At 45.2% G+C, this 24357-nt stretch overlaps 1 protein-coding gene and 1 long non-coding RNA gene across 2 annotated transcripts in view; one reads left to right on the forward strand and one right to left on the reverse strand.

Annotated features, from left to right (window-relative positions):
• Positions 1 to 24054, reverse strand: part of LOC135225048 (uncharacterized) — a 28199-nt gene extending 4145 nt beyond the window's left edge. Inside the window, exons 1-2 of the long non-coding RNA XR_010316895.1 lie at positions 23849 to 24054; positions 9413 to 9564 (exon numbers count right to left, since the gene is read on the reverse strand). This is a non-coding gene — a long non-coding RNA (uncharacterized LOC135225048). The remainder of the gene's footprint in view (positions 1 to 9412; positions 9565 to 23848) is intronic.
• LOC135224664 (protein cereblon-like) overlaps positions 1 to 24357 on the forward strand; it is a 105584-nt gene that overhangs the window by 17412 nt on the left and 63815 nt on the right. The gene's annotated exons all lie outside the window — the stretch shown is intronic.

The raw sequence follows: 24357 nt of genomic DNA on the forward strand, positions 1-24357 counted from the left end.
TAGTCTCGTTCCTGTCGAGGCCATGAATTTTCTTATCACTTCCCCCACCAGCTTGAATGGGGGAAAGGTGTAAGCATTTATGCCCGACCAGCTTAGAAGGAGGGCATCGACTGCTATGGCTCTTGGATCTTCTATCGAAGAGCAAAAGTTGTCTATTCTTTTGTTGAGGAAAGTGGCGAATAGGTCTACAGTGGGGCATCGCTTATTCATGGATCAGTATTCACGGATCCAGTTAATCACGGGTTTTTTCTTGGACCGTTTCTCATGTTACATCACTGGTATGAATCGCTGCATCACGGGTTTTGTTGTGTTGCGTATGTCGATGTTTTTCGGTAGGCTAACCCTCGGCCGTGGTCCGATAACTACCAACATTCATTTAAAGACTCATATAATGATATTAACTGACAATAATGGTAATAAAACCATTCTCACCTAATATATTATTGTCCTATCTTCGAAATAAATAGCCTATTCAAGGTTTATGTACGACGTTCATTGGTAGGCTAAGCGTAGTTGCAGTGTGATACCACCAACGTACACAAACATTCACATTATGATATTAACTGACAATAAAGGTAATAAAACCATTCTTACCATATATATTATAGTCATATCTTCATAATAAATAGCCTATTCGAAGAATAATTCCACATCATTGCACTCAACTTATTGTCGGAGTGGCCAGCCACAAAATGTAAGCATATACCTTTTACGTACGAAAATGGTTTATGTATAACGGTTGCGTTTTAAATTAAAGCGACATTTTTTTGTTGATAAACTTTGAAATGTTTTAATAGTAGTTGTAGTGTAATTACAGTAGTAATAACATTAAGGCTAAAATTAATTCGAACTTCATTATTATTTTGGCAGTATTCGTATATAACTTCTCTGAACAATGAAGTCATACAAACGCTATTTGTCATAGATTGTTATCGTAAGTATTGCTGTTTGTTATTGGCGACGAAGCGTAAACGAAATACATAAAAGCATTTTTTACCTTATATATTATCGTCATATCTTCATAATAAAAAGGCTATTCGTGGAGTAATTCCATATCAGTGAAATCAATTTTATCTATGCGAGGCCAGCCAGCTGACAAAATGTACTACGTATATGAAAATCAAATTATGGTAGCGTTCACAGCAAGATTATCTTTTCGAAATTTTTATAGTACTATTCATGCTACGTAGTAATAATGTTTGGAATATCACGTAACATTAATTTTCAATACAAATATCATCGTTTATTTTGGTAGTGAATATAGTTTAGAATTATCATACATACACTGCATTGTTTAAGTCAACGCGTTTAGGAAAAACATGACATAGAATCGACTTTGCGACGTTTGTTCACTTTGATATTTTTAACGATACAATAACTATCATTTGTACTACTAAAACCATAAACTCACATAAGAATTTTCATAAGATATGTGTTGTTACAAAAGCTAGCTTATACATAAAAGGCTTTTATAATTTAAGTTCAATTAGATATACCTATGTACCCAAACTCATTGTGGGGAAATTTACTACTGTTTCCTCGGATATTGAAATACTTTAGCATCATTCAAACACTTTAATAATATAATGCATAAATACTAGGCTATACATATTTACATCGTATACAAATACTACATACAGTTATATACACTACTTTTATATACAAAGTTAACAGTTATATACACATACTTTTATATACTGAATCATATGAGTAGTGATCAGACGACAGCTGTGCACTGGACTACATACGTACTACTTGGAAGATAAAACAAACAAAAATTTTGTTGTTGTTTAGTCGCCGGGATAGATTAACATTTTTCCAGGGATTAAAGAGCTGAATTTTGTTTTGAAGGTATGTCAACCGCGTTAGTAAATAGGTATCATCTTCTAAGGAATTTTTTTTTTTCTCTTCTTTTTTGCGGAAGAATCTTCAAGCCATTTTGCATTCAAAGTAATGAGAAGGAATCATTCTATTCTTCATGAAATCAGTAAAATACTTACACTAATAATAAAAAACTAAAACTACGTACTGTATGCAAAAACACACATCATCGTTAGCTTCGTGTGTGTAAACGTTCATTCTAAGAAATACAGAGTAGTATAACTAACACCTGATTGGTTGGTTGGTAGCCATGGAGATCTGTTATCCAATGACTGCCCTCTGCTTCTGTTCTATTTATAGACATATGCTATGGATGGCACTAGGTTTTTGAACGTTACCATGTTCGTGATTTTCTGACTGCTGACGGCAAAAATTACTCAATAATTTTCTTTATATATTATTCCTTCGTGAAAACAATAATATAATAACGCGGTTGACATACCTTCAAAACAAAATTCAGCTTTTAATCTCTGGAAAAATGTTAATCTATCCCGGCTACTAACAACAACAAAATTTTTTTTTGTTTGTTTTATCTTCCAAGTAGTACGTAACGTAAGTCCAGTGCCACAGCTGTCGTCTGATCACTACTCATATGATTAACTTTGTATATAAAAGCATGTGTATATAACTGTTAACTTTGTATATAAAGTATGTTGTATATAACTGTATGTAGTATTTGTATACGATGTAAATATGTATAGCCTAGTATTTATGCATATATTATTAGTGTGTTTGAATGATGCTAAAGTATTTCAATATCCGAGGAAACAGTAGTAAATTTCCCCACAATGAGTTTGGGTGCATATGTATATCTAAGATGACTTAAATTATAAAAGCCTTTTATGTATAAAGCTAGCTTTTTTGTTTGCAACAACACATATCTTACGAAAAATTACTTATGTGAAGATGGTTTTAGTAGTACAAATGATAGTTATTGTATCGTTAAAAATATCAAAGTGAACGAAGTCGCAAAGTCGATTCTATGTCATGTTTTTAACTTTAACGTATAGTGGTATGAAAAACACCAGTGTGTCGTAGCGATGCGTCATCAATATAGTGGTATGAAAAATACCACATGGTGTTGTAGCGATACGTAATCACAAAGTACAAATCCTTTTCCCGGACCATCCTCAGAATTTTACGACTCTTCAACTTCAAGATCGATATGGTGAAATATATTATATAGTCATACTTATTGTTAAAAAATTCACAAGTTGAACAGCAAAAAATTATTATATTTTGATTTTTATGTACATATATTTTTTGTGTTTTACGGAATGTTTGTTTTGAAAATAATACCTATTAGTGAACATATGGTATTAATTGTCCCACTATTTTATTATAGGTGATCTAATATCTCACATTCATTTAACAGTATTATATTAATATTTATTTAAATAAACTGTAATTAATAAATAACAATAATGAAAAACATAAAGGGAAAAAATGTTTTTGCTGCAGTAGTGGTGTTTGTTTGTTATGCATCTGACCTCTCATTTCCGAAATCTGAAAAATTCCAAAAACCGAAACATCGGAATGTGTGTACTGCACATTTTTTTTAAAACACAAGCACACAATGTCTACACATTTACTGATACCCGTTGGTGAAAGACAAATTACAGTACGTACGTATTTATTCCTGAGAGAGAGAGAGAGAGAGAGAGAGAGAGAGAGAGAGAGAGAGAGAGAGAGAGAGAGAGAGAGAGAGAGAGAGAGAATGATTAAGGACTCCAAGGCGTGTTATTTTTACAATTATTTTATTATCTTGGGATTTTTTTTTTAATCTTGAGATTTTCTATTCAATTCTCGAGATTAATAAGAAATTACCGTAAATTGACTAGCATCAGCACACATCTGAATGACTCGGCCATTAGCAGGCTAAAGCACCAACCTTATGAACTTGCATGATACATGAGATACATGACAAAACACAAAACCACTGTTTATTGGTGAAAATTTGGGGGTGGGGCGCACGATATGGGAGATTGCACGTTATTCGAGTATATACGGTATGTGATTTTTTTTAGCCTTTTATGGAACAAAATCTAGCAAGAAATTGCCATTCCCAGTTGGCAACACTGGCCTACTCACGTCTGTTTGTTATTGTTATGAAATGTGGTGTGCGGCGCGTTCTTTAAATTGTACCCATATAAACGAGTTAATTATGTGGCATCCAAAAGCCCTGATTCTTTTACTCTTATGGGAAAGACGCCTAAAGGTCAGATGAAGGTTTTTACGTGGAATATACTATTAACGTGTTGTGACGAAGGGAAGAGATGTTTCACTGCATACTGTTGGTAGCATTATCGTTATTACCTATATTACTGGATTGCACTGCAAAATCGTCGCCATCTTTTATCAACATAGATTGTTGGTGAGTACCCATATGATTTACATAATTTTGATAGTTCTCTTACCACTCATCCTCTCTTTCCTTGTAAAAAAAAAAAAAAAAGAGGCCCACCATGCGTATGTAGGCTTCTAGCTGTAGTAATCCCTAGGCTAGCAGGCTACATATGTACAGTAGTACATATACTACATTTATTTTTTAAGGCTAATTTTGTACAATAACTTTAAACTGTCTTGAATTTAGTTTTAGGTGATAGTTGAAAACATATTTGTGTTTGAACTAAAGTAGGCAGTTATAAACATTGGAATAGTGGTCTTGGGTGGGTTAACTATTAAAGTAGGCAGTTTTTAAGCAATTTTTTGAGGGGGGTATCAGGATAACACGGGGGTATTTACTTATCACGGGGGGGTCTGGGCCCTATCCCCCGTGGATAACGAGGCCCCACTGTATTTGTGGTCTGCCCCACAGGGCAGATAGACAAGGTTCTGGCTGGGGATCATCTGGGACTTCTCGAGGTTTACAAGCAGTCCAAGCGATCGTACCAAGTTCAGTGTCGTGGACAGGTCCACCAGGTCATTGCCGTTCCGACTTGGCTCTGATAAGCCAATCGTCCAGGTAAAGGGAGATCCTCACCCCCTTCAAATGCAGCCATCGCGCTACGTTCTTCATCAAACCCGTGAAAACTTGCGGGGCTGTTGACAGGTCGAAGCACAAAGCCCTGAACTGGAATATCCTTCCCTGGATCATGAATCGGAGAAACTTCCTTGAAGACGGATGCAGAGGCACATGAAAGTATGCATCCTGCAGGTCCAGGGAGACCATCCAATCTCCTGGACGTAGAGCCACAAGAACCGAGGAAGTCGTCTCCATAGAGAACTTCCTTTTTTCTACAAACCGATTTAGTGCGCTCACGTCCAGAACAGGTCCCCACCCCCCCGAGGATTTCGATACTAGGAAAAGGCGATTGTAGAAGCCTTGGGAGTGGGGATCCTGCACTACTTCGATGGCCTCCTTTTCCAACATCTGATCCACTAACAGAAGGAGTGTTCTTCACAGAACAGGGTCTCTGTACTTCGTTGAAAGCTCCCTCGGAGTCAAGGTCAATGGCGGTCTGTCTTTGAAGGGGATGAGGTATCCCTTGCTTATAATTGAGAGGGACAAGTTGTCCGCCCCTCTCAGAGGCCCAGGCTTCTGAGAATTGTAGAAGCCTGGCACCTACTGGCGTCTGGAGGACTTGACCGCTACTTTCTAACTTGAAAGGCCTGAAAGAGGACCTCCCTCTCTTTTCAGGTCCTTTCCTTCTTGTGGAGGATCGAGAAGAACCTCCTCGAAAGGGCACTTGCGAAGGACGACTCTCTTTCCTTACGGAAGGGGCAGCAGGTCTAGCTTTTCTAGCGGACTGAACCAAAAGATCCTGTGTTGCTTTCTCAGTTAGTGAGTGAAAGATGTCCTTCACTAACTGAGATGGAAATAGCTGGCTAGAAAGAGGAGCGTAGAGTAACGACACTCTCTGAACTGGCGAAACTGATTTCGTGAGAAAAGAGCTAAACACAGCTCTTTCTTGAGTACCCCTGCACCGAAGAGGGAGGCTAACTCGCCTGACCCGTCTCGGACAACTTTGTCCATACAGGACAGAACGCTGTGTAACACTTCAGGACTGAGAGTCCAGGTCCAGGGTTTTCTTGGCCAACGCCCCAAGGGACCAGTCTAAAAAGTTGAAGACTTCCAGGACGTGGAAAAGTCCCTTGAGGAGATGGTCCATCTCAGACATGCCCCATGTGGTCTTTGCAGTGGGCAGAGCATGTTTCCTAGACAAATCTATGAGAGTGGAGAAGTCTGCTTCGGCAGAAGAGGGAAAGAGCCAGTCAACATAGGTTCTCCCGTCTCGTACCAGAATACCCCTTCTCCCTGAGAGCTTGGAGGGAGGACAGGAAAAGACGGTCTTCCCTGCCTCCTCCTTGGAGCTAAACCAAGTCCCTACTGACTGGAGAAGCTTTTCTCATAGAAATGGTAGGATGCATTCTCAGAAAGAAAAGAGCTCTTAGCCGTCCTCGTACTCGAAAACAAAGATCGAGGCGAAGGTGGGGCGGCAGGACTAAGGGAGTCCCCGAACTCCTGCACTAGCAAAGCCGCCAAGGTCTTATAGTCCGATAAAGCCGCGCTTTCGGAGAATCCTCCTCCGAAATCTCATCAAGGTCTTGCAGAGCCTTCCTGCCCAAAGAAGAGCGGTCACAAGAAGGCGAGGGCACGCCTGACAGGAGAAGCATGTTTGCTCTCGTGAGGAGAGAGGCTTCTGTCCAAAGAAGAGCGGTTGAAAGACGGAGATCTTCGGTCTGGCGTCGCGCGCCTGGAAGGTCCTTCCATGCTGGATGTAGCCTTGTGCTTGGAAGAAGCTTCGCGTAAAGAAGGAGCAATACTGCTGGGAAGCGCCTCGCGTCTAGCTGGTGCCTCGCGTCCGTCCGGGACATCGAGGAAGGAAAGCGCTTTGCGCTTGCTTGAAGTCTCTCGCTTGTTTGGCGCCTCACGCTTGGAAGGAGCCTTGCGCCTGGCTGGCGCTTCGCGACTGGAAGGAGGCTCGCGCTTGTTGGCGGACCGCACCTGGTTGGCGGCTCGCGCCCTTCGTTGGCGACTCGTGCCTGGCTGGAGACTCGCGCCTGGCTGGCGCTTTGCGGCTGGAAAGCAGCTCGCGCCTGGAGAGCGGCTCGCGTTTGGCTGGCGACTCGCGCCTGACTGGAGACTGGCGCTTGCGGCTGGATGGGGCTCCGTGGTTGGAAGCAGCTGAGAGCTCGGTCGCTACCCATTCCCGAGCCTCGCGCTTACGAGGAGACAAGCGAGAAGCAGAAGGATCGTAAGACCCCCGCTGAGGGCGTCGAATTGGGGAGAGGAGCCTGGAGCTTGTCAAGTCCGTGGGACGTGAGGATCTCTTTACAGGGAGGGAAACGTCCTTCCTGTGAGGAGGATCCTTCGCAAGGACTCCCACCAGCGACGAAATCTGCTCCTTCAGATTCAGGAGAATCCTCTTAGTGGAATCCTTCTGATCCGTTTCTGACGGAGGAGAAGGAGGTCTGGAAGACGAAGGAGACTCCAAACAAGGCGCTGGGCTAAACAGGGCTCTCCTGGCTCTCTTCCTGTCTACAGGAGAATTCTCAGGGAAGCGCTCGGGGCTCGAATCCAGGTCGGGAGCCTTCCAACTCCTCTTCAAAGGACGTGACTGCTCAGCCGAACTCCAACCGCGCCTGGGCGAAGCGGAATCAGAAGAAGAGAAGCACTCCTTAAGGATGCCTTTGCAACGGCGATCCCTGGCAGTCTGGGACGATACTACAGATCCTGCCGAAGGGACGCCTGACCGGTGGGGATTCTCCACAACCTCCGTAAGGCTTTCGACATTGCTCCTCCTCTGGGCCTGGGAGTTTGGAAGAGGTCTAGGCCTGGGAGCATTGCAGAGGCCTATCAGCCCTGCCCCCTCCACTGCACTGGGTACACTGCAATCACTGAGCACTTCACTTCGCTTACCTTCTAATGCTCGCATTTGGAGCTCCATCCTTTTGAGGGCAGCCTTCATATCCGCCAACTCCACAGACGAATCCGCAGGTTCAGTGAAGGGTGAAGGAGCTGATACTGTAGGGGAGGATGCAATAACTACTTCATGGATAGGAACTATTGAATCCCTAACTGGCTTGTTAGATCGAGACCTACTAGAGCTTCGAGAAGAAGCCTTTCTAATCCTATCCTTTTCTAACTTCCTCAAGTAGGAGGTTAGAGCCTTCCATTCCTCCTCACTCATATTCTCACACTCCTTACAGGGATTAGTGAAGGAACATTCATACTCCCTACACCGCTTACATACTGTGTGAGGATCTACCGAGCCCTTCGGTTAGCTCACATTAACAACCCCTCATTCACACACACTCTAATTACATAACTAGAGTCGGACATCCTGAGAAAAATCCAAAGCGAAATCCAATAATCAGTCCACAAAAGCGTATGCCAAACCAAAGATCCAAATACATCACCAAAAAGACAGTCCAGATGATCAAAGGCGAACGAAAAACGAAAATCAGGTCAGGAGGAACCAACAACAATGTTGCTGGAACCGGCGACAGAGAAAATCTGATTAGAAAACAGGAATGGTTCCTGGTCCTGACACCCAGCGGCAGGGCGGTAGATCACCTGACCTACCTGTAGCGTGTGCCGCGAAATTTGAATTTCTGTCGGGAACGAAGGAGTCTAAAGCTAAGCTAAGTATATATCTGACAGGGAAATTGAATGTACAAAACAGAAGTCTTCAACATATCAATAAAAATCAGTTAACTGTGAAATTCTGGTGAAATTAAAGAATGGAATGCAGCAAATGCTGCAAAAGACCAGCAATCATTAACACAATACTTGAGATTAATTAGTTACCTGTTAATTGGATTATTAGCTTTTCAACCTCTTACTGTAGGCACCAAGTGCAAAAGGGATGAAATAAATAATGTTTAATTAGTTAAGTTTAGTTAAATAGTCCTCCTGGTCCTCTGTGAGGGTCATAGGGCAGGTGCTGATCTGTTTTTCCTTAGGCCAACAGCCAGTGGGGTACAAGTCCCAGTGCCTAAGACACATGGCCAGTTTGTTGCTAGGCTCAATGTTAAAGTCCCTGTTCTCCTACCTACCTCATAGTTTTCAGACTGCTAGGTTAGTGGGCACCGGGTTTTTGCAATCGCACCAACCCCAAGCCACCAGTGAGCAGCTGCACTTGAACCCTGGTCCTCTTCGACTGGTAGGTGAGAACCTTACCACTGGCACCACCAAGCCGAAATAATGTTTATATGAGAAAAATGGATAATGATTAGTAATAAGTCAGAGCAACAATCCTGCAGCAAAAGGAAACTAGAGAACAACTCAAAACAAAGCAACTATCAACAGTGTAAGTTCACAAGCTGTCAGAAAGGTGATTGAGTCATACAGTGCAAGCCAGATGGCACATGCGTAGAGACTACTTTCCTCTGATAGAAAAAAGACAAGTGATCCTAAGAATTAATGGGAACACAGACATTAGGCACATACAAAAATATATAACTGATGGGGTTGTGATGAAACAAACAAATTCTCCCAACCATCTAACAAAGTGCATAAAATCCTGCATGTATATAAATTATTATGGTAAATAAATTGCACTTATAACTACCTGGAATAACTCACCCTGTCATTTCTCGCCTGGTCGAAATCAATTTGAATCTCTGACGACCCTTTGCTTTAATTGACAGAGCTCCGCTCCCCCCTTCTCTTGATACTCATATATTTCTGCTGTCGTTCCATATTTAGCCATTTCCGACCCACCACCTTCAATGTGCCTATAGGGTAGACAGATGTTAATAAAATATCTAACCCTACACTACTAGTTTTCTTCAAATCATTACCAGAATGTTCAACTGATTGCCTGCAATAATCAGACCTTAAGGCTTAAGCAAGAAAAAGAAAGAATGTAGCCGAGATTAAAATGATATTGTTATGATACAATAAAGTTTTGTACATACTTACCTGGCAGATATATACTTAGCTTTAGTCTCCGACGTTCCCGACAGAATTTCAAATCTCGCGGCACACGACGCCGGTAGGTCAGGTGGTCTACCTTTTCCTCCGCCGCTGGGAGGCGGGTGTATGAACCAATCCCTTTTTCTAATCAGATTTTCTCTGCCACCTGTCTCCTGAGGGGAGGCTGGGCGGGCCATTATTCGTATATATCTGCCAGGTAAGTATGTACAAAACTTTATTGTATCATAACAATATCATTTTTGTACATGAACTTTCCTGTCAGATATATACTTAGCTAATTGGCACCCTTGGTGGAAGGTAAGAGACAGCTAAACAATATAGAAAAGGGAAACAACACATGTTGTAGGATATAAAAACCTTGGTTCTTACCTGGTTAGGCAGAAGACTTCATGGATACTGTCTATGAGTTTGCATTGCCTGAAGAGCTACAGCGAGGGCGTGACCTGTTGCTGAAAGACTCTTCAGATCTACCAAAGGGATTTCTCATCCAATTACATGGTAGAATCCAAGTAGGATCTTGTCAAAGGGGTTCGCCCGCTTACATGACAGAACCTGTCCACTACTATCAAGGAGCCAAAACAATCCAGACCACCTAACCAATAAACATAACCCGTGTTAGATCTAAGACACGAAAGAGATGCCTACCCGCATCCTCTTTCATACAACCATAAAAACACAAACCAAAAAGGAATAAAAATTAGCTAAACTAACAAGGATACATTTCAGCTCCCTGCCCCAACACCGAATCCGCGGATACGTAGGGTCCTAAGGCGAAGCACTTATCATATGTAATCCTTACGTCTCTCAAGTAGTGGCTTGCGAAGACCGAGTTACATCTCCAAAATGTTGCCTTCATAAGGTTTTGCAATGACATGTTCTTGCTGAAGGCTAGAGAAGTGGCAATGGCCCTTACTTCATGGGCCTTAAACCTAAGGAGCTTGAAACTGGTCCTCGTCACATGCTATGTGGGCTTCCTTAACTAGGCTTCTCAAGAAGAATGCCAGAGCATTTTTAGACAAGGGCCTACTGGGGTCCCTCACAGAACCATAAGGACGTCCCGTATTGCCCTTAATTGGGGTTTCTTGTTTCTTCCTTCTGAGGTAATACTTAAGGCTTCTTACAGGGCAAAGAGCCCTCTCTGCCTCTTCCCCTACAAGAGCAGATAAACCTCAAACCTCAAAACTTCTGGGCCATGGATTCGAAGGATTTTCATTCTTAGCTAAGAATGAGGGAAGGAAAGAACAACCACGGACTGATCTTTGAAGCCTACCTTTCCTTCTATGGCTTGCAGTTCACAAATCATCCTCTTGGCAGATGCCAAAGCCATGAGGGAAAGGGACTTTTGGTTAGGTCCCTAAAGAAGCTGAATGAGGAGGTTCAAATCTTGAGGAACTCAAAAATTGAAGAACCACGTCGAGATTCCAAGTGGGTGATCTCGAGGACCCTTTCTTCGTTGTTTCAAAAGACCTGATCAGATCATGAAGGTCCTTGTTCTCGGAAATGTTCAGGCTCTGTGTTTGAACACTGCGGCTAGCATACTGCGGTATCCCTTGATTGTCGAGACTGCTAGCCCACAGTCTCCCCTGAGGAAAGAATGAAGTCAGAAATTTGGGTCACGGAGGTACTAGAAGAGGAAAACTTTCTTATTCCTACACCATCGACGAAAGACATCCCACTTCGACTGGTATACTCGCAAGGTGGAAGATCTCCTTGCTCTGGCAATAGCTTTGCAGCTTTAGACGAAAATCCCTTCGCTCTGACGAGACTTTGGACAGTCTGAAGCCAGTCAGACTGAGAGCAGGGAGGTTTCTGTGATACCTGTCAAAGTGGGGTTGTCTGAGCAAATACTTCCTTGGTGGAAGGGATCTTGGAAGGTCCACCATCCATTCCAGTACCTCTGTGAACCAGTCTTGGGCAGGCCAGCCGAACGGAGCAATCAGAGTCATTCTCGCTGAATCTGACACGGCGAACTTCTTTAGAGTCTCTCCCAGGATCTTGAAGGGAGGAAAAGCGTACTATCTAGACCCTTCCAATCCAGCAGAAAGGCATCCACTGCTATTGCCCTCAGATCCGATATTGGAGAGCAATACAGGTCTAGTCTCGTGTTCCTGGAGGTGGTGAAGAGGTCTAGATGGGGTCTGCCCCACAGTTTCCACAGGCTCTAGTAAACATCTTGATGAAGAGTCCACTCCGTCGGGAGGACCTGATCTTTTCTGCTGAGGAGGTCTGCCCTTACATTCCTTTCCCCCTGTACGAATCTGGTGAGGAGCCTGACACTCCTTACCTCGGCCCATAGCAGAAGATCTCTTGCTGTTTCGTACAGGGAGAAGGAGTGAGCCCCCCCCTCTGTTTGTTCCTGATGGTATGCCAGAGCTGTGGTGTTGTCCGCGTTTGACCTGAACAAACGGCTCCTCGGTACGTGAGACTCGAAGCTTTCAACGCCAGCCAAACAGCCATCAGTTCCTTCTTGTTGATGTGCCAGGATACCTGTTCTCCCTCCCAGGTGCCTGACATTTCCTTCGTTCCCAGAGTCGCCCCCACACCTGTCTCCGACGCGTCGGAGAACAACACTAGGCTGGGGTTCAGGGTTTGTAGTGACAGACCTTCAACAAATCTGTTGGGATCTGCCCACCACAAGAGTTTCTCTTTTATCTCCCGAGTTACGACGAAGGGGAACGTCAAATCCTGGGAACGACGATTCCAATTTTGATTTAGGAAGAACTGAAGAGGTCTCAGGTGTAACATTCCAAGGGAAACGAATTGCTCCAGCGAGGAGACCGTCCCCAACAAACTCATCCACTCCCTCACTGTGCATGCATCTTTCCCTAGGAAGGTTGCAAATTTTTCGGAGCCTCGGGCTATCCTTTCCGGGGACGGAAAAGCCCGAAAACCCCGAGAATCCATCCGAATCCTCAGATAAACACATTCTTGACTCGGATGAGCTGGGATTTCTGGAAGTTGACCAAGAGTCCCAGCGAACTTGTCAAATCCAATGTCTTTTGAAGGTCCTCCAGACAACGTTCCTTTGATCTGGCTCTTATAAGCCAATTGTCCAGATAAAGGAATATCCTCACTCTTCGAAGTGAAGCCACTGCGCGACGTTCATCATGATCCCCGTTGAAAACCTGAGGGGCTGTCGAGAGGCCAAAGCACAAGGTCCTGAACTGAATAACCTTCCCTAGCATCATGAACCTTAGATATTTCCTCGAAGAGGGATGGATCGGCACATGGAAGTAAGCGTCCTGCAGATCCAGGGACACCATCCAGTCCCCTGGACGAAGAGCAGCCAACACCGATGACGTGGTTTCCATTGAGAACTTCTTTTTCTCCACAAAGAAGTTCAGGGCGCTTACATCCAGAACCGGTCTCCATCCCCCTGAAGACTTCGGAACTAGGAAGAGGCGGTTGTAGAAGCCTGCCGAATGAAGATCTGATATAGTTCTATTGCCTCCTTTTCCAGCATCTGGTCTACTGCTAGAACAAGGGCTTGGTTCATGATGGGGTCCTTGTACTTGGCCGTCAACTCCCTTGGAGTTGTCATTAAGGGAGGTCTTGAAGCGAAAGGAATGAGATATCCCTTTTTGACTATTGAGAGGGTCCAGGTGTCCGGCCCAGAGACATCTGCAAAACTTCGGATTCTGGCGCCTACTGTTGTCTGGAGGACTTACTTGTTACTTCGGTGTCTTGATGGACTTGGAGAAGGTTTTACCTCTCCTGCCGGTTCTTCGTCCTCTAAAAGAAGAAGATCTGGAGGATGGACCCCCTCGAAACGGGCTTCTGCGCTGCAGGTTTCTCCTTCTTGGCCTTCGCAGAGAAGGCTGGTCGAAGTTTCCTCATCAACTGTGCCAGCAGGTCCTGAGTCGCCTTGGCCGAGAGAGCTCGAAATGTCTTGAACAATCTTCTTGGGGAAGAGCTGCGATGAGAGCTGTGAGTATAACAGCGAAGACCTCTGGGCGTGAGAGACCGACTTCGTCAAGAAGGAGCAGTACACCGCCCTCTTCTTGACTACTCCTGCACCGAACAATGATGCAACCTTACTTGCGCCATCTCTCACAGACTTATCCATGCAGGACATATCCATGCAGGACAAAACACAGTGGAGGTCTTCTGGAGAAAGGGCGTCCGGCGTCTGAGTCTTCCTGGCCAAGACTCCCAAGGACCAATCCAGGAAGTTGAATACCTCGAGAACTCGGAACATCCCCTTCAAAAGATGGTAGAGCTCATTCATAGCCACGACATCTTGGCGGAATTAAGGGCTGATCGTCTGGTGGCGCCCACTAACGCAGAGAAGTCTGAATCGGCAGAGGAAGGGAGACCCAGACCAAACGGCTCTCCCGTTTCATACCAAAACCCCGTACGTCCTGTCAGCTTAGATGGGGGGAAGGAAAAAACCGTCTTCCCCGCTTCTTCCTTGGAAAGAAGCCACGAACCAAATCCCCTTAGGGCCTTCTTCATAAATAACATAGGCTTCATCGTGACGCACGAGGATCCTTTCGTAGTCTTGGAGGTTGAAAAAAGCGAATGTGGAGACGGAGGAGCGGCAGGGCTGAGGGAATCTCCGAACTCCTGGAGAAGCAAGGCGGTTAGCTTCTTGTAAGCAGAAACCGAGGCAGTCTTGGTGGAATCATTGTCAGAGCCTTCCTGGTCTTCTTCCACCGACGAACGAGGAGGGTCCTTAGAAGAGGAGGAGGTCCTGTCAGGAGAAGGGCGCCTACGAGAAGCTTGTCACCTGTCAGGAGTGGCAAAAGCATCAGGAGAGCGACAAGCAGAAGCAGACGAGCGCCTGCTGGATACGAGGAGTCTGGGGAAAGACTCGCGCTTCGAAGTTGATGAAAACTTGGACAAAGGAGAGCGCCTATCAGCAGAAGAACGTCTCCCAAGACGAGGGCGCCCACGAGGCTCTTGTATCTTGTCAAGAGGCGAACGGCTTCTCGGAGAAGAGCGCCTACTAGGGGAGTAGCGACTGCGAGGTTCTTGGCGCCTATCACGAGGAGAGCGGCTACTAGGTGAAGAGCGCCTACTAGGAGAGAGGCGCTTGCGAGGCTCTTGGCGCCTGTCAAGAGGAGAGCGGCTACTAGGCGGAGAGCGCCTACCAGGAGAGAGGCGCTTGCGAGGCTCTTGGCGCCTGTCCAGAGGAGAATGGCTGCCAGGCGAAGAACGTCTACCACCTGGCACCTGCGAGGAGAAGAGCGCCTGCTGGGACTAGTAGACTGGCGCCTGTCCTGTAAAGAGCGCCTGTCCAGAGAATGGCGCACGACAGGAGAAGACCGTCTGCAAGGCGATTGGAGCCTGTCCAGCGAAGAGCGAACGTCAGCCGAAGAGCGCCTGCCAGCAGCCTGGCGCCTGGACAAGGAGGGGAGCCAGACAGGAGAGGGGCGCTTCTTGCGAGAAACCCCTCGCTCGGGAGAAGCCGCAACATCCGGAGAAGAGCGCCTAAGTAGAGGAGAGCGTAAGTCGAGAGACGGGGCGCCTGGACTTCTTGATTGGAAGAGAAACTCCTTCCTCCGACGAGAAATACTGGCCAGGGGATGTCAGCGAGGGCCGAAATCTGCTTCTTGGAGCCCGGCGAGGAATACGAGAAGGGGACTCTCAGGCTCCTCTTCTGGAGTAAGAGCGAGGCGCACGAGGAGAAGAGCAGTCAAGAGATCTCCTGGGTCTCTTAACATCCAGAGAAGGCTCCTCTGGAAAGACTTCCGGGCTGGAAGCCAGGAGCTGCAGGGCGGCTTCCAGCTCTCTTCAAGGGGCGAAGAAGCTTCCGGGGAGCTCCATCCCCGCTTCGGCGATGGCGAAGCAGACGAAGAGAAGCACTGGCGAAGAATGTCCTTCTTGATGCGGTCCGAGGCAGCCTGGGTAACGCATATCAGGATCTGCCGAAGGGACGCCTGACCGGTGGGGGCTCTCCCTAACCTTCCTGCGGCTGTCGACTTTCCTCCTCCACTGGGTCTGGGAGTCTGGAAGAGGTCTAGGCCTGGAAGCGCTACGGAGCCAGTCAGACGCCCCCTCCACAACACTGGGGGCAAGCTGCACAAATCCATTTTCACTCGACCAGTACTTAACCATTTCTCCAAGGAGCGGATCTTTGAGGCTCCATGCTGCGAATCATGGCTTTTCATCGCAGCCACCTCCGAAGACATATCCTCGGGTTCGACGCAGGTGGGAGCAGGGGTGGCTGAAAAGGGCAAGAGGGATCTGCTTCACGAGAGGGTTAGGTTCTAAATCTAGCTCGCTAATGCGAGACCTACTCGAGCTTCGAGAGGAAGCTTTACACACCCTGTCTCTCTCCAACTTCCTCAAGTAGGAAGAAAGAGACTTCCACTCATCTTCATTCAAACCCTCACATTCCTTACATGGGTTATTAAATGCACAATCATTCCCCCTACACTTCATACATACAGTGTGAGGGTCGACTGAAGCTTTCGGCAACCTCACCTTACATACATCCACTGAAACATACTCTAAACATAGCAGGTGTTTTAACAACAGTACCAAATCAGGACATATTCAAAGAAAAATCCAGAGCAAAATCAAAACAGTCCACAAAAAAGCGTATGCCAAGCCAAAAAGATCCAGTACGTCACCAAAAATCTGTCCAAAAAAGATCCCAGGCAAGCAAGAGCGAAATCAAACTATCAGGAGGAACCCACAACAGGTGTTGCCGGTCCCAGCGACAGAGAAAATCTGATTAGAAAAACAACGGGATTGGTTCATACACCCACCTCCCAGGGGCAGGAAGGGTAGACCACCTGACCTACCTGTCACGTGTGCCGCGAGATTTGAAATTCTGTCGGAACGTCGGAGACTAAAGCTAAGTATATATCTGACAGGAAAGTTCATGTACAAAAACATATTTACACTATGTTTCTGAACCCATGAGGTAACAAAATTCCTTGATTTTACATGACATAAAACTTTCCATGGTCTTTACATGAAAAATGATATTGTTATGATACAATAAAGTTTGTTCATACTTACCTGGCAGATATATATATAGCTGTATTTTCCGAAGTCCGACAGAATTTCAAAAACCTCCGGCACACGCAGTGGTCGGCCAGGTGGTTAGTACCCATTCCCGCCACTGGGAGGCGGGTATCAGGAACCATTCCCGTTTTCTATTCATAATTTTTATTTCCACTGTCCCCTGAGGGGAGGTGGGTGGGTACTTGATTATATATATCTGCCAGGTAAGTATGAACAAACTTTATTGTATCATAACAATATCATTTGTTCATGACATTACCTGTCAGATATATATATAGCTGAATCCCACCGTGGAGGTGGGAAGGGACAGAATAGAAGGATTTGGGAAACAAATGCATGCAGATTATTTACATCTTGGTTCCACCTGTTAGCATAACTGGCTTCGTGGTTACTGCCACGTAAGTCTGCTTGTGCTACTAGAGTTGCCAGCGAGGTAGAGACCTATATAGCTGGTGCACTCCAGATGATCTGTCAACAGGGGCGAGACCACGACGTGACTAGACCAGGGCTAAGAAGTAAAAAAAAATATATATATATATATATATAGATATATATATATATATATATATATATATATATATATATATATACACACAGGTAATATCCGACTTACAACCTACCTCGACATACGACCACTCGTACTTACAACCTTACTTCACACAGTTTGACCATTGAGTTACTTGGCACTGCGCCATCTCATGAGAACTCTCATCACCTCAGGCATGAGAACTCTCATCACTCAGGCAGCATCAGTTGAGTTACCCTGCCCTATCTGCAGTATCATTTGGTATTAACTGTACTGTAGACTGATTGCAAACCAATTTACGTAAGAATCGACTTCTGACATGCATGCAAGAACCTAACCCCATTGTAACTCAATGCCTGATTGTACGTAATATATACTATATTACATAAATGATTAAAATGTATTAGTAGAAGTACATTATGGTAAAAAGATTGAAATAATGATTGTACATTACATTACAGTACTAAGTAGGCACTTATATAGCAAAGGTTTGATAGTATACCCTACCCAGTATGTTGGCACTTTCTAAGGTTCGACTTACAATCCATTCCGACTTACAACCTGTGGGTCGGAACCAAACTTGGTTGTAGTAGGATAGTACCTGTATATATATCACACCTATGACCAACCTAGCCAAAGTTTAAGGTGTTTTAACTAAGGCTCTTAAGAGTTAAAAAGTCGCCCTTGGCGGCGAACTCAACAACTAAATTAAGATCTCTTCCTAACCATTTTCTACAGGATAGGATGAGTGGTACTTCTTGCCCCCAAGATTGTGTCTGCAGACCCGTATGGCCCTAGCGAGCAGATCTCATATACCATCTTCACATCCCGCTGGGAGTGTGAAGTGAACACAGAGTTGCTTCGCTAAAACATGGTACTCAGGATGTTGCTGAGTGCCATGCTCTGTTGAAATGCTTCCGAGGCCGCGCCCTCACCTCGTGAGCATTCAGATCAAAAGATTTCAAATCTTTGTGCAAAACACAATGAAGGAGCCTTTTTGAAAGAATCCTTAACACTAAAGCCAGGGTGTTCTTTGCGATATGGGCAAGTCTGGTCTTTTCGGAACACTGCAGATTGCCCGAATGACTTCGACTTTCTTGAGTTTTACGTAGATAAAACTTGAGAGACCCGACAGGGCACAGGACTCTCTCTGGCTCCTGCCCACTAACTTGTGCCATCCTTGATTCCAAGCTCCTGGCCCAAGGACAAGACGGGTTTCCATTCTTAGGCCACAACGGAAGGCTTAGAGGAGCTACCACCGCCTTGTGTTCTCTTCTAAAGCCAAAACTTGGGTGAACGATGTGGCTTAAAATCTCACTAACCCTCTTTGTCGTATCTAGGGTGGTTAGAAGAAGGCCTTCCAGATCACATGCAAGAAGTTAACAGGTAGGAGAGGTTCGAATGCTTTGACATCAAGAACTTCAGACTACGTCTAAGTTCCATATTGAAAGCTTCGATCTGGACATGCACAGTCAGTCCATCTGTACTAAGACAGGTGACCGACCAGTTGACCAGTCAGACGAATCAAGGGACAGCAGGCTGTACCCTGAAGACCATAAGGCACTGATTCTTTCGGTGAAGGATGAGTGTCTGGACTGCCTGGGCGATTCAATCTAAGCAACTTTGGGGGGGGTATCAACGCAAACCCCAACGTCGCGTCAGCGAATCAACTCCCGAAGCAACTCCGGACTTGAGCTTTTCTGGTTGGCAGGAGAAAAGGAGCAAGGAGCAAAAAGGCGATTCAGTCCTGAAGGAAGAATGCCTGACAGTCCAACCTGGTCTCATGTTACACGATCATCGGGGATGTAAAAACGCAACCGACTTCGTCAACAAGAAACTCTGGGCTACTATATGTCGCCTGATCTCGCACGAGTGTCTGACTCCGAGAAACAGGTGAGACAAAAAGTAGTGTGAGCGAGTTTCGAGATTCCACAGAACTCAAAGATCGTGAAGGGCTTTGTTGTTTGACAGAAGCAAATCTCTGAGCCAAAGACCGTCAACAAACATATTTGCGTATTCTTTAATAGTTGTGACTGCCAGCTTATCCCATTCTTCAGACAGAAAGGGAAGACGGTAATCTTATTCCTGTCAACATCTCGATAGTCTGAATGTAGTCAGACTCAGAGCGGAGAGGTTATAGGTACCTTTCGTGTTAGAGTAGACCGACTCTCTCGAAAAGATCCCTTGGAAAGTGAACTAGGAAGACGTTGACTCTGTGAATCCAGGATCCTGAAGGCCAACATGGGGCGATCAGGCGTCATTGTCGCTCCCTGTGACGTCATAAATCATCTTATTACATTTCCTAAGCGTTTGAAAAAGGGGAAAAGAGACTAAACATCCATCCCCGTTCAATATCATAAGATGGCGTTTAATGGTACCCGATCCCGGATCGAGAATAAGGGAGCAGAGAAGAAGAAGCCTCTTCGTCCTCAACATAGCGAAGAGATGAATGAAGGACGTCCCTAAGTCTCCACAACTCTCAACATACTTCTAAAGAAAGATTCCACTCGGAAGTCAGTAGTTGCTGCGTCGATCGAGACAATTCGTACGGACTTTTGCAATCCTGTAACGAACCTCTAGAGGATCGTTACATTCTACGCCTGTTGTTATAATAGGCTCCTTCTCGTAAACTCGAACAGGGACCGAGAGAAGATACTTCTTAAGATATGAGAGAGCTGTGGAATATCAGAGTTGATCTGGACCACTGGTTCCAAAAACTCATTTCGAGGACTGGAGGGACGACCGAATTGCTTCTACTTCTTCAGATTATGATCCTGGACATCTGAAACCCTATCCAGATGTCCGGCACCTTCTTACTATCACCTCAGGTGATACTTGACGCACTGAGAGATGTTCAGAATCATTCCTAGATCTTGAATAAAATTTCAGTTTCCCGGTAGGAAAAAACTGTAGAGGTCTGAATTGCAGTCTATTCAGGGAAACAAACTTCTTCAGGAAGGAAATGGTCCCCAGCAAGCTCATCCATTCCCTCCCCGAGTATGCTTACTTCCCTAATAAGGCTGCGCTTTGCCTAAGCAGGAGAGCATCATATAATAGTGCAATGTTGCGGTAGACTCGTAGTCCTATAACGTGCGGTAACGAGCACCGAAAGGATTAAGAGATATCTCTGTTGAACATAGTAAGGCAAAACGAATGCAATGTTTATTCATTCATGTAAGAAATCCCCTCAATCTTAGGCTAAAGTCCGTGATTGTAGGGCAGAGATACAGTTAGTCAGTCAATCCCGCAGGAGAGAGAGACGTAACCGCCAGCACAGAGATGCGGTTAGTCAGTCAATCCCGCAGGAGAGAGAGACATAACCTACCGCGCATGACAGTGAATGAGCCGAGACTGGCTCGGTTGGACTGGAGGACAGTGACAGCAGCTTACATTCGTCATCTCTTACCGTTATGCGTGGGTTGCCAGCTACTCTATTCTACGAAGAAATAGGTCCGTTATTTTTGAGCAGAAAGAGACTCTCAAGCTGGTATATTTAAGCGAAACAGAAGGCGCTAAACATAGAAGTGGGTTTGTGTCATCATAACACTATCATACAACGGTAAAAGAAAAATCGGAAACTCCTGGTAGGCTGCAGGAAGTAACGATTAAATGCCCTTAAAATAAAAGACAATAGACCTCTCGGTTGTCATCCGAAGAGGTACTACAGCAAGCGTATATGACTTGAACCAACCAGTAGTAAAATAACGCAAGGCAAAAATATGAAATTGTTATGATACAATAAAAGTTTGTTCATACTTACTTGGCAGACATATCTATAGCTGAATGGAAACACAGCTACATACATATCTGAACAGGCAAGTTTATTGAACAAATCTTAGAGAATCGAAGCGGATAGCTCAAGCTTCTTATGTTATTGGACATAAGCGTTCATTGATGTAGTCTACAAGTCTATTACTTGTACGAGTCTGCGATTGATGAATGAGGGCTCTTCCGAATCTTGTCAAAAAGAGCTTATCCGCTTACGCAATATAAAGTTATTGAGATGTTTGTCAATGAGAACTAACCCATTTACGGGACAAAGAGATATTTTTGTGTCAATGAGGGGATACCCACACTTACTTGACAAAACGATAGTATATTGTCAATGGGGGAAAGTCACTGAATGATAAAACGTAATCCAGGAAGTTGAGCATATCAATCGAGGAAGGGGCAAGAATCCTGATAAGAGACTGGGCTTTCGGCAGGTAGGACGCGATGTTCAACTTCGGCAGCGTAGTCCCGAACTTAGGAACTAACAAAATCTATCATCTGAAAAGCCCTTTCAGATGGACTAAAAAGCTTGCAACTTAAATTTATTGGCAGTATGGCAAAGGAAGTCCTGTCTTGCGCTTTCCTGAAGAGCGTCCTCTTGATGAGTGCTTTTCCAAAAATCCTACCGAACGTAGTCGAGCGTCATGACGTGCAGGACGTCGAGCTTTTACATAACCCGTAACTGCCTTATCACAAAGTCTTGACTGCGGTAGAGCAAACGAGATCTTCCCTTGAGCTTTCCTTAACTCCATCCACCTTTGCGAAAAGCAATATTAATTGACAGAGACCTCTTGAATTCACGAAACCCGATGTCTTGCTGGGTTTCGAAGACGAAGTTGCCTGTTCACTTTAAGCTTCCTCCGAAGCACTGCTTACTTCACATTCTTTGCAGGTGAGGTAGAAGGTATCACCGAAGGTAGAGGTAAAAATTCTTTAGGCCCAAATCTGAAACAAGAGCTTGAAGAGTTCAACAGAAACGTTCAGCCAGGCGACACACCTGGCGTGCGCTGGTGCAACGCTCGGCATCCACTGGCGCGCGGCTCGGCGTCCACTGGCGCGCCTATTGGGCCTTCGCGTCCACTGGCGCGCGCTCGGCGTCCACTGGGCGCGCGCTCGGCGGTCCACTGGCGCGCGCTCGGCGTCCACTGGCGCACGGCTCGGGCGTCCATGGCGCGTGCTTGGCGTCCACTGGCGCGCGCTTGGCGTGCACCCGCGCGCGCCTGGCGTCCATCCGAGCGTCCCGTCCAAGCCGAGCGTCCAAAGAAGCGTGCAGAAAAGCGTCACGCTCCTGACAGGCGACAAAACAAGCGAGAGAAACTGCCTTCAGGGAAGAGCGAGATACATCTCGGAGAAAAATCCGACTGCACGAAGCAGTCTCAGGAGAAGGGTTGATCGTGTAAGAATACGAGGGGCGAGGGAACGCCTTCTTATTCACAGAACAAAGCTCGGACGTTTGCACTCAAAAGCATCCTGCTACAATTACCACGACTTCTATTTTTCGTATTTCTCGGATGGAAAGACGTATACATGTTTTCTAGGCGACGTTCCCCGCCTTGATTACTTCTCACTGAAACGCATGACGAGAGAGAGAGAGAGAGAAACGTGAAGCGTCCTCCTCTATAAGGCTTCTATTCAGAGGGCGCGAGTCCTTCCGAAAGCTCCAACCCCTGCGCGGGGAGGACGCTTCGGAGGACGAGAAGCAATCCTTCAGGATTCGTGCACATGCACGCACTTTGGCAGCCTGGGAGTATCTTCAGGTCTGCCGAAGGCACGTCAGATTCGGTGGGGGTGTTCCTTGTAACCCTCCTTCGGCTTTCGACATGCTCTCTCCCTGTTCCTGGGAGTCAAGCAGAGGTCCCGGCCTAGAGGCGAAATAAGGCCGATCTGACGCACCCTCCACTACACAAGGGGCACTGTCACTGCACTTAGCCACTTCACTTTTGCTCTCTAAAGCATGCACTTTCGATTCTAAGTTACGAATCGAGAGAGTATCAGAGAAAGGGCAATACCCTCTCCAGACACTGTTTTAAGCGAGCACCTCTCGCAGACATATTCATAGCCCGTAGGCCATACTACAGGGTTAGGCAAAAAGAAGTCTACAGGTAGATTAGCAGGTTCACTACCCTGACTTCTGTTTGCTGATTAATTGCGTACATACGAATCATACTTCTTTCTTACGGAATTAGACAAAGTCTCCACAAAGAAGCAAGACCCATACCCCTCGTGCATACTAAGGGCGGATATACCGAAGCTTTCGGTAGCCACACCCTATCTTTGCAGACAACACCCTCTGAAACTAGCCTAACTAGATTCAGATATCTTATGCGAAAATGAATCAAATTCAAATCAATTTAAGATAGCGTATGCCTAGCCACAAATCCAAGTAAATAAATCAAAAGACAATCAGGATACTTAGCGGCAATGAATTTTCCAAAATCCTAAGACGGAGGTACTGAAAACAGGTGTTTCCAGTACCGGCGACAGAAAAATTATGAATAGAAAACGGGAATGGTTCCTGATACCCGCCTCCCAGCGGCGGGAATGGGTACTAACCACCTGGTCCGACCACTGCGTGTGCCGGGAGGTTTTTTTGAAAATTCTGTCGGACTTCGGAAAAATACAGCTATATATATATCTGACAGGTAAGTTTCATGAACAAAATACCATTTCTTATTTAAAATGTCATAACCCAAGTTATCACAAGTTGTACTTAAAACATTACAAATCAACTACTGTCCAAGGAAAGGATAAGAAGCACTAAGGGTCAAACGGAAATATGAAAAAGGAAAAAAAAGTTACCTACTTACTTTGTATGTACAATTCCGAATGTGCGATCCTTCGCAATAACATTTCTCAACATAGATATATTCAGTGGGTGAAAGACAGTCATGGGCAAAGTCTGGGTAGGCACTAGGACTAGATTCATCAGGAGATTGTTATCATGTAACAAGGGTATTGTGATGTAGTCGTTCTCATCCTGCATTGTACGTCCTCTCAATTCCTGTGTTTCTCCCAAATACTGAAATGAAGAAGGATTAAAAAAATAATAAAAAAGGCTTCCATTACTGTACGCAGACATAACGCTCCAAAATCAAAATAAATTTATTCAGAAATCATCAGTCTTTTTGTGTGCCATGAATAGACTCAAACACTTCAAACACTGATGAAAGAGAATAACAGTCAGTTGGTATTGTTCATACACTGACAGATTGCATTAGTTTTTTTAATCAGTCAAGAACATTCTTTACGTTTCCCAGTCCATGAGCTGTAAGAACAATGCTGGTGGAGGAAGGAACTCACATTTTATGTAAATTGC

This window comes from Macrobrachium nipponense, chromosome 12 (assembly GCF_015104395.2).
Source record: "Macrobrachium nipponense isolate FS-2020 chromosome 12, ASM1510439v2, whole genome shotgun sequence".
Lineage (NCBI taxonomy): Eukaryota > Metazoa > Arthropoda > Malacostraca > Decapoda > Palaemonidae > Macrobrachium > Macrobrachium nipponense.